Below are 10,282 nucleotides of genomic sequence, written 5' to 3'. Positions count from 1 at the left end.
CATTGCACTTCCGGTGTGAGTTTGGCTCCCATGAAAGTGTCCTGAAAGTGTCATGGCGCAGTCACGCGTCACGTGACCACTTCTCTTCCTTCTCAAAGCTTCCTTGCGTGACAGCAGGGTGTGCGTGACAGCAGGAAGTGCGTGACAGCTTCCTGCTGGTTTTCATAGTAACTGCCATAGATATATATAAACTCTAGATAGCTCACCCGCGCTGTTGGCCAATGGAGAGCGACGTCGTTACGTGGCGGCCATCTTACCTCGGGACACATAACATTGTGTCTATGGGGCATGTACTCTTAAATGACCATAACTTGCTCAATTTTCAACCGATTTTCAAACGGTTTGGTTTGTTATAAACGTCAGAGACGTCCGCATACGTATATGATTTTATACGACGTTCATATAAAAAACATAAATTAAGCAGATAAGCGTCCTGAATCATAGCCACGTTGACAACGTTTGTAATAAACCAATCCGTCAAGATTTGAGCGAGTTATGACTGTTTCTGTTTGAGCTGCCATTGAACATACTGTACTGTAGCCCCGAAGTAAGATGGCTGCCGGGTGAACGACGTCAGAAACTCCGCCTTGAGCCATCTAGTGTTTATATATATCTATGGTAACTGCGACCTGTGGTCGCAATAAGGCTTAAGTGGTTAATACTGAGTAAAATGTGATTATGGATACAAAAGTGATTTACTAAAATGCATTGAATATGTTTGAGGACATTTCTTTATACAACTCGTACTGTGCCAGATCTAATCATTAAGGAAAGTGTATGCATGTACTATATGGGTACTATGTAAAAAACTCTTAATTTATTTATATATATATATATATATATATATATATATTTTTTTTTTTTTAATTATTATTATTTTTAATTTGGCGACCCCCCGAGGGGTCGCAACCCACGGGTTGAGAACCCCTGTGTTAGAGAATGAATGAAGCGGGTCCGGGGAATTATATAATTAAATCTTCTGACTTCCATATCTCAATGAACTATCGCTGCGCTGGATTTAACATAGCAGCCAATAAAGCACAGCTGCTTTATCAGACTGGAATGCATCTTCTATCAATATGTCTGCATGTAGCTATAAAACATATTAAAGACTTTAATCTGATCCCTCAATTTAAGTATAGCATTAATAGGCCTATTAGGACGAATCAACAGAACCTTTTGATTGAATTGATTGTTATTAGCAAGAGGATTTTAAGCCCAAGAGCCCTATTGCACTTTGTACTCAATGCATCGAAACATTTAATGACAGACATTATGTACAATATATGCAAAACTCCTCAACGGTTAGGAAAAAAACCTGTTTGACCAGAGAGCTGCAGTGCTTTTGCTACTTGAACTTGAGTGTGCTTGTGCCCAGCAGTGGCTGTCTCTAAGGTCAGTGGGGTCAGGCTTGAAAGCTCTCCCAGAAAGCGGAATGCCACCAACCGATGTGGTCTCTGGAGAGGGGGAGAGCCACAAAGGTTGAAAGAGTTTAGTTACATTTAGTAGCCTATACAAGACCCTCTTGCTTGTAGCCTTTCCTGCAGCCTTCTTGTATATATTGACACTTTATATGTATACAGTTCACACTATACATGGAGACACACACACACACACACACACACACACACACACACACACAAAACAGCTCTTTGCTCTAAATTTGACACACATTTTTATTAATGTAAGCAGCTGTTCGATAGTGCTAAGCAGTAATAGGGATTGACTCTGGCATAATTATACAATCCCCCTGCATGAATCTGGTCCTAATGGAAACGGAACACTTAACCCTGGCCACACGTAGAAGATCAGATCGATGCCGAGGGGCTTTTATCCCCCTCTCTCACCGGCTGCAGCTCTCTCTCTCTCTCCAAAACAGGGTCATTTACATATGCAATGCATCTCCTTTTAGCTAATCATAACAAAGCAGGAGGCAGTGCACTTGGGGGACCAGGCGCAGCGGTGATACCTTGATGCTTAATTTGTACTTATGTTACGTGCACCTGTCGCGTGCCGAACATATACGATGTACGATCTACAAGCTCACAACACGCAGCGCTGCAACGCGTTGTGAGCTTGTAGATCGACGTTTTTGGCACGCTACACCAGTGTCCAATTAAGCGTAAATCAAGACTCTACTTTTAGCTAATCATAAGCAGTTAGGAGGCGGTGCATTAGGGGATCACATGTGCGTGTGTGTGTGTGTGTGTGTGTGCGTGCATGCATGCATGTGCGTGCGTGCATGCGTGTGTGTGTGTGTGTGTGTGTGTGTGTGTGTGACTGTGTGTGTGACTGTGTTTGTGTGCGTGCGGTGCCTAAACTATGTGACAAGAGTTTCAGTCAGGTGGGAAATATGAACACACACCAGCGCGTTCACACAGGAGAAAAACCTTTCCACTGCAAACATTTGACAAACGTTTCAGTCGGGTGCGCGTCACACCGGAGAAAAACCATTCAAATGTAAACAGTGCGTCAGGAGATTCAATGTCTCATGTGACCTGAAGACACACCAGCGCGTTCACACAGGAGATTCAGACAAGAGATTCGGTCACTTAAACAGGATTCAGGAAACACCAAATTCTCCACACCAGAGAAAAACTGTTCCTTTGTAATCAGTACAAGAGCTTCAGTCGGATGGCGAACCTGACAAGTCACCAGCGTACCCACTCTGGAGATAAAACCCATGTTGTTTCAGGTGGCCATTTATTCTAAGGCGACACCTGTACGTCCACTGTGACTGGAGAACAATCGTTCCACTGTAAACAGTATGACAGGAGTTTTGGTCAGTTAAACAGTCTGAAGGACCACCACCGTCTCCACACCAGAGAAATACCCTTCCATTGTAACCAATGTGGCAAGAGTTTCGTTCAGTTAGCTACCCTGAAGAACCTTAACTGTGAACAGTGTGGCAGAGGTTTCAGTGTGTCAGGTACCCTGAAGAATCACCTGCGTGTCCACAGTCTCACACTGGAGAAAGACCTTAACTGTGAACAAAATCACCTGCGTGTCCACACTGGAGAAAGACCTTAACTGTGAACAGAATCACCTGCGTGTCCACACTGGAGAAAGACCTTAACTGTGAACAGAATCACCTGCATGTCCACACTGGTGAAAGACCATAACTGTGAACAGAATCACCTGCGTGTCCACACTGGAGAAAGACCTTAACTGTGAACAGTGTGTCAGGTACGCTGTAGAAACACCAGTGTTCCTAAACCTTTTTTTCAGGGGACCCATTTTTTTAAAGATTTTTTTAAGAAGTCCAGGCGATCCAGTTCCCAATATTGTCTTTACTTGCGTAAGCACAGCAAATCCTAATTCACACTTGTTGTGTGATTGTAGATGATATATGTATCCAGAACCTGACCTGGACTGGCCACTTGACACATCAATAAATATTAAAAAATATATTCTGGCAACCCAAAGACAGGCTTCTCCTAACCTCCACAATTCAGCCACCATCAGATGGTTGCTGAAAACAACAAAACAAATATGGTCTGAAACCATAGACTGTAAAACAGATGAATGAAGGCCACGGCGACATATTAGTGGAACCCAATCATAACCGAGCGAGACCAGACAAATCTGCTGAACGCTTCTTTTTGAGTGGTGCAAACCACTCCAACAACCAGCTTTGTCTGTATGTTTGTGTACCTGTGTACGTGTCCGTGCACAGGTGAGCATGGTTACCATGGTCACTGACATTACGTCAGAACACAGCTGATCAGGCTATATAAGACCTTGCACCACTGTGCACCATTGTTTAGGAGGGCGCTAGCCCATCAAACGCCGTCATGGGGGGGCACACACAAAGCCAGGCGTTGGAGGGGCTAGTGCCCGTCTAAACAAACATTAAAAGCCATAGACTTGGCTGCAACTCTGTTTGTTGTAAACAAACATTACCAGGTAAAAAGTGCTCTAATTATTTTTTTAAAAAGCCATAGACTTGGCTGCCACATGACGTAATTCTGAAAGCCAGTCATTGGAGGGGTTAGGGCTTGGATCTTATTGAATATCAATTAAGATCAAACAGAAATTATGGATAGATAGATAGATAGATAGATAGATAGATAGATAGATAGATAGATAGATAGATAGATAGATAGATAGATTGTATTTTGTATTGTATTTTGTATGCCCCTGGCCGTGTTGAGTGACAGGCAGCTAGATGTGCCTCTATTCCAGGAGGACAGCACTGGCCGGCTTTGCTCCGTGGTGGGAAATATTGCTCTGTGTTGGCATTGCCTTGGGGGGTAATCATTTACTATTCTGTCCATATCGGGTTGCAACTCGAACGGGGCTGAGTCGGCACTAGCGAACATCGCAACGTTCAACTCACTCGCTTTAGCACGCTCTGTGGTGGTGGTGGTGGCTCAAGTTCGCTAGAGACGGTGCCCCTCCGTTGTGGTCTAAAACTATACTTTATAGGCCAAAACAGCTAGTCGGCAGTTGTTGGAAAAAGTAGTGGCGGCAGCAGGATTGATTGATTGATTGATTGATTGATTTATTATTTATAATTTGCAGAATTACAGTACAGTTCAAGTACAACTCAATACAAAAACTGTTAACACTGAGTGGACAACACCATAAAGCATTACACTTGTTTACAATAGGGCCCACCATTTTCAATTCATCAAAACATTTAGAGACGTACGAATATACACAACTATATAGTCAAAAAGAAATCATCATATGGTAAAAAGAAACATATACAGTGAGGGGAAACAGGGGTGGGTGGGGGATTCAGATTTTACGGGGGCCAGTTTAGAATTGCAGCCGTCCGTAGGTGCCCTTTGAGAGCAGTTTTGAAGGAGTCAAGGGATTCGCATGTCTTAAAGGAGAATTCCATACTAAAAGGCTTTCTTACCTTTCTTTGTAGTTGTTACGTCCCCACCAAAGAGGTCCAGGTGTTATATTGTGCAAAAGCTCCTTATTGGCTATTTCCCCTACCATAAGCCCTAAATGAATTGCATTGAATTGAATGGGGCTATGGGGTGTTGTGCTAATTCGCTTATTTCCTTTGCTCAAATAACAATGTTTTGGTATATATCCTCTCTTCATAATGTAAATAATATCCCAAGTGGCACACACCCCATAGCCCCATTCAATTCCCATTCAATTCAATGCAATTCATTGAGGGTTTATGGTAGGGGAAATAGGCAATAAGGAGTTTTTGCACAAAAAAACACCTGGACCTCTTTGGTGGGGACATAACAACTACAAAGAAAGGTAAGAAAGCATTCTAGCATGGAATTCTCCTTTAATGTCTGTTGGTAGGGCGTTCCACATTTTGGTGGCATAGGAGCGAAATTAATTTAATCCCTTGTTTGTGCCGAATCTGGGTTGCACATGGTTTGTTGAACTCCCTCTGGTGTTGTGGGTGTGGACTTCGTTGACATTAAGGAAGTATTTAGACAGGTACATGGGTATCTTGTTGGTGTAGCGAATCTTGTGGACCAGACCCATTGCAAGGTGCTGTACTCTGTCGTCAACCCTAAGCCCTTCCAGCCTGTCAAAGTGGGCAGGGGTGGGGTGGGTTCGGGGAGTGAGGCCAAGTAGTAGCCTGACCAGTTTGTTTTGGGAAGTCTGGAGCCTTGTTTTAAGGGCCTTAGAGGTGCTGTGGTACCAGGAGGTGCAAGCGTAGTCGAAGAAACCTTGTACGAGGGCTCCTGTTAGGGTCTTCAAGGTGGCCTCAGTAGCCTTGTGGGGTTGAAGGGCACTCATTTTTTTAAGTACCTCCTCAGTTGTTACCATTGTCAGCTTAAAATCATCTTTACAAACACCTAGGTTTTTGTAGAAGGCTTGGATGTGCTCTACACCAAAGCGCCCAGAGTGGGAGGGCAGTTTGTTAACCAGCGTTGTTGCAATGTTTGTAAAGAAGATGTTTAAGTAGTTGGCTACATCAAGTTTGTCAGTGAAGAGGGTGTCGTTCGATTTGATGTTTATGTTTGTAAACCTGGTTTTCAGTTTCTGACCGCAGCCTAGTTGGTTGTTTAGTAGCTTCCAGAGCTCCCGAGGATTGTTTTTGTTTTCCACAGCTTTATCACTGATTTATCACTTTTTGCGGATTTGGTCATGGCAGTTACAACATTTCTTAGCTTGTTTCGTTGAGTTTTTAGGGTGCCCAGTTGGGTTTGGAGATCACTGTCGAAGCGTTTGGCTAGCTTGGACTTGCATTTTAGAAGTTCAGAGCATTTTTTGTCTCTGGCTTTCATTGCAGTCAGTATGTCCGAATTCATCCATGGCTCCGAGCGGGTTTTGACCCTGATGGTTCGCAAAGGAGCCATGGTGTTTAGTACTGTTGTAAATTTAGTTTTGAAGCCAAGCCATGCTTCTTCGACTAGTGAGCTCCTAAGCTCATCGGACCAATCCAGTTCAATGTTAAAGGCCTCGCTAGAGTAGGTTTTGAGGTCCCTTCGAACCTGGGAGGTGTGGATCCATAGTCTAATGATTAGACAATTATACTTTTTTTTAATTGGTTTTCAGCCTGTATTAGAAGGTGAAAATTCTCCGCCCGCTGGATCGCTACTACTACTAGTAGGGCCGCTTCCATTTGCTTTTGCTGTAGGGTTAGAAAGCAGGTCTCTGAGACCCACTGCCGTTACAGTATATTATGCTAAGTGCACATTTGCTCATGCACAGAGCGCAGCACATAAAGCTTTCTTTCCTATATCATCGAGGGCATAACTCCATTGGTCCAAGCACTGCGCACATGACTTTGGGTGCGGTACATCTCCATGCATGGGCTGCATCTCTTTGTCTGGCCCATTGACATGTAAATGTCCTCCAGCTATAAGCCATCAGCACACAGAACAGCAAGAGCGTGGAGGGGGGGTGGTGGTGGGGGGGGGGGGGGGGGGGTAATGCTGGTTGCAGCTGAATTAAAATGTCAATAGTAATTTTTGGCATATACAAGGAACATCTGAGAGTCAAGGGCTGCCTCTTGGGAGAGACATGAAGAGGATGGGAGTGAGCGAGGGACACGATGACAGTGAGGAGGAAGAGAGAACGTGTGTGCGTGCGTGTGTGTGTGCGTGCGTGCGTGCGTGCGTGCGTGCGTGCGTGCGTGCGTGCGTGCGTGCGTGCGTGCGTGCGTCACAGAGAGGGGGTAGGAGGATCGGGGAATTGGAGAAAGATGGTAGATGTAATAGAGGGGGCAGAAGAAGTGATGGAGGAGGGGTTGTAATAGCAGTTATAGAAGGTGGACTCTCAAAGGAGAGAGAGAGAATAGAAGCATATAGCGAGTAGAAAGATGGAGTTGGAAGGAGGCAGGAAGGTGGAGGGGGGAGGCCAAGGTCTCGTGCTCCTGTGGGAGTCTCTTCCTGTCCTCTCTCCTCCTCCGTCTGCCTGTGATGGACAGACACAAATACCACAGGAGCCACCTCCAGTAATGGCTTGATGAATGAGCTTCTCCAGCCCTTACCTTCTCCAACCCTGATGTGCCAATCAGCCCCACACCCCACCCCCACACCACCTTCTCCCAGCCCTCCCGCTCCCATCTCATATCAACACACACTAAAAGAGGCATTATGCCTTTTTGTACAATCCTGAGGATTCATTCAACTGTACTGCTACATGTAACCTGGTGGAGTTTTTAGTGTATGCCTTTGACCCCAATTGATTGTGGTTTATTGTGTCATTAAGTGCAGGTGTACATGGAGATCAGGATTGGTGCGCTGCTCTGATGATGCCAACCAATCATAATCTGGGTCTGCTTTTAAAAAGCACAAAGTTGGCAAACAGGAAAAAGAGATTTGGTCATGGGTAAGTAGAGTGTGCTCCAGTAATTTTAAGTTGAAATAAGGCTGAGTGTCACTGAGTAATAATGTAGCACATTTACAGTATGTGCACTGTACACAGCACAGGAGTTACACTCATAGACATATAAAGGTAGACTAGACGCCTCTTCTGGCTCTGGGGCGTCTGTATCTCGACGGAAGGCAACATGGAGGCAAGCTTTCCCGAGATTCCTTGCGAAGCATAGCGGAAGCTTGCCAAACGTCCATGTACGTAGCGGAAGGGGAAGTTCGGTAGGCCAATCAGAGGCGCTACTTTCCCGGCGGCACTTGCTTTGGCAATGTCCCGGAAAAGACGCGCTGTGCCTGGCCAGTAGTCACAGCGACGCAGCGTGCCTTCAGGATTCCGCTTGACTTCAGTTTGTCCATTTGGTTAAACCTGCAAAAGTATATCCTCAACAAACTCCAATACGTTCAGAACTCAGCTACCCGTCTGCTCACCAGTACCAACCTCAAAGACCACATTACACCCACCCTCCACGGCCTACACTGACGTCTCCCGTCAAGCAAAGATTCCACTACAAAATACTGCTTACCACCTACAAGGCAGTCAGTAATCTGGCACCCCCCTACCTCTCTGATCTTCTCGAAACCTTACGTCCCCTCCCGTTCCCTCAGGTCCAGTTAATTTTTTTATCTAACACAGTGTTTTTGAGTGGTGCAACCACTCCCTTACGGAGTTATGTGTGTGGGTGGCTGGCTGGGTGGGTGCCTGCCTGGCTGGGTATGAGCACGAAAACAGCATGGTTGTTTTTCACCACCTGTGCGCAACCTAACACACGCACATATTAACTATGATGATTTCGGGTGTGCCAGTACAGTATAGTGACAGTACAGTACAGTACAGTAGAGGGTACAGTAGAGGGACCGCACACGGTAACTCTGTAATTTCTCAACCGTTTCGGACACGGGGTGGCACGCTGGAACCAGCCCGGCCCCCTGGGCGCATTCCTGGGGGTCTGGAGCTCCCCCCACCCCCGGGGACCCCCACCTGGTAACTCTGTCATTTCTCTACCGTTTCGGACGCGGGGCGGCTCGCCGGAACCGGGCCGGCTCGCCGGAACCGGGCCGGCACCCTGGGTGCGTTCATGTGAGTCTGGAACCCCCCCCACCCCCCCGGGAACCCCCACACGGAGTTGCACCACTCACTTCCAGGGCAGGGATTTCACGGCGGCCATGGCCGTCGTTGCCCCTCTCTTTGGCCGTGTGCCCCTCGAAAAAGTATATGCCTGTGCCCGACCGGCGCCCACAGAAGTTCATTTTACCTTTTTTCCTTCGCAATTTTCCAGTCATTACGGTACCAATGTTCCCCTCACGTCCCGCGCAGAACAAATCTGTGTTGTAGTTGTGTTGCCATTTGCAAAGTGGTTTGATTCTTTTGCGGTACTTTGCCTTAATAACTACCCCCGCTGCCGCTGGTCGTCATGACGCGCGGGCGCACACACACACACACACACACACACAACCCACACCCGCACGCCTCCTCCTCCGCGCCACACATACACGCACTGACAGAGTAAACAGAGGGCATTTAGCCCACACGCTGCCTACTAGTGTAGCTATAGCTATCCGGTCAAACTGCAACTATACCGCAAAACAAAAGAATGTTTTCTACAGTTGCGACAGTGTGGCGGTCCTACGTCACATGCATTAACGTTGGTCGCTGGTCGGACATGGTCCAGCTGATTTATTTTTGTCTAATGCGAAACAGCGTGGCTGTCCATACAAGGAGGAGGAGAGATGATCTACCGAATCTATCTAGCCCACCAAAACCAACATAAATGTACTTTTGCGTCGCATTATGGATAGCGACAGAAAGACACCATGGATATAATTAAACAATTGTTCCCCTGTGCACAGCACACACTGTCTCCAGGTAAGAACAAAAAACTGATTTGAAGCTGCACTTTCACTTTCACTTACTGCAAGAGTCCTCAGTCCTGCAGCGGTGCAGCCCCACAATGGAGAAATTATCTTATCTGTCACTAACCTCTCTACAATGCCATGTTATTCAATATATTAGTTTAGCACAAAATATAGGCTTTTCTAAACCAAGCCCTTATTCAAAAGTTATGTAGGCTGTCATTGTATTTTATGTGAATTAACTCACAGTTTAACCCACTGATCCTCAGCCATTTAAATTTCAAGGACCCCCAAATGAAATGTATATTAATTAGCCTAGGGTGACAGCCTGACAGGGTCCTAGGCCATTTCATTATGATTTTCATCTCTGGACTGGGTCCCCAAAACATGTTTACAATATTTTACAACAGTAGCTACTTATATTTTGTTATTTAAAGCTGTGATTATTTATTTAAGAAGCAGCTGTTCTGGAAAATCATTTTTTAATTGATGGCCTTCATGCCCTGGCACTTGGCCTTGTGCCCTCAAAAAGTTGACCACACTAAAGGCCAAGTGGCCTTGCCCCTAAAAGGATGAAATTCCAGGCCTGCTCACTTCACACGGGTGTGATTTTTTTCTTCTAT

The sequence above is a fragment of the Electrona antarctica genome (genome assembly GCF_951216825.1).
Source record: "Electrona antarctica genome assembly, chromosome: 3".
Taxonomy (NCBI): domain Eukaryota; kingdom Metazoa; phylum Chordata; class Actinopteri; order Myctophiformes; family Myctophidae; genus Electrona; species Electrona antarctica.
This window is presented reverse-complemented; position numbering follows the sequence as displayed.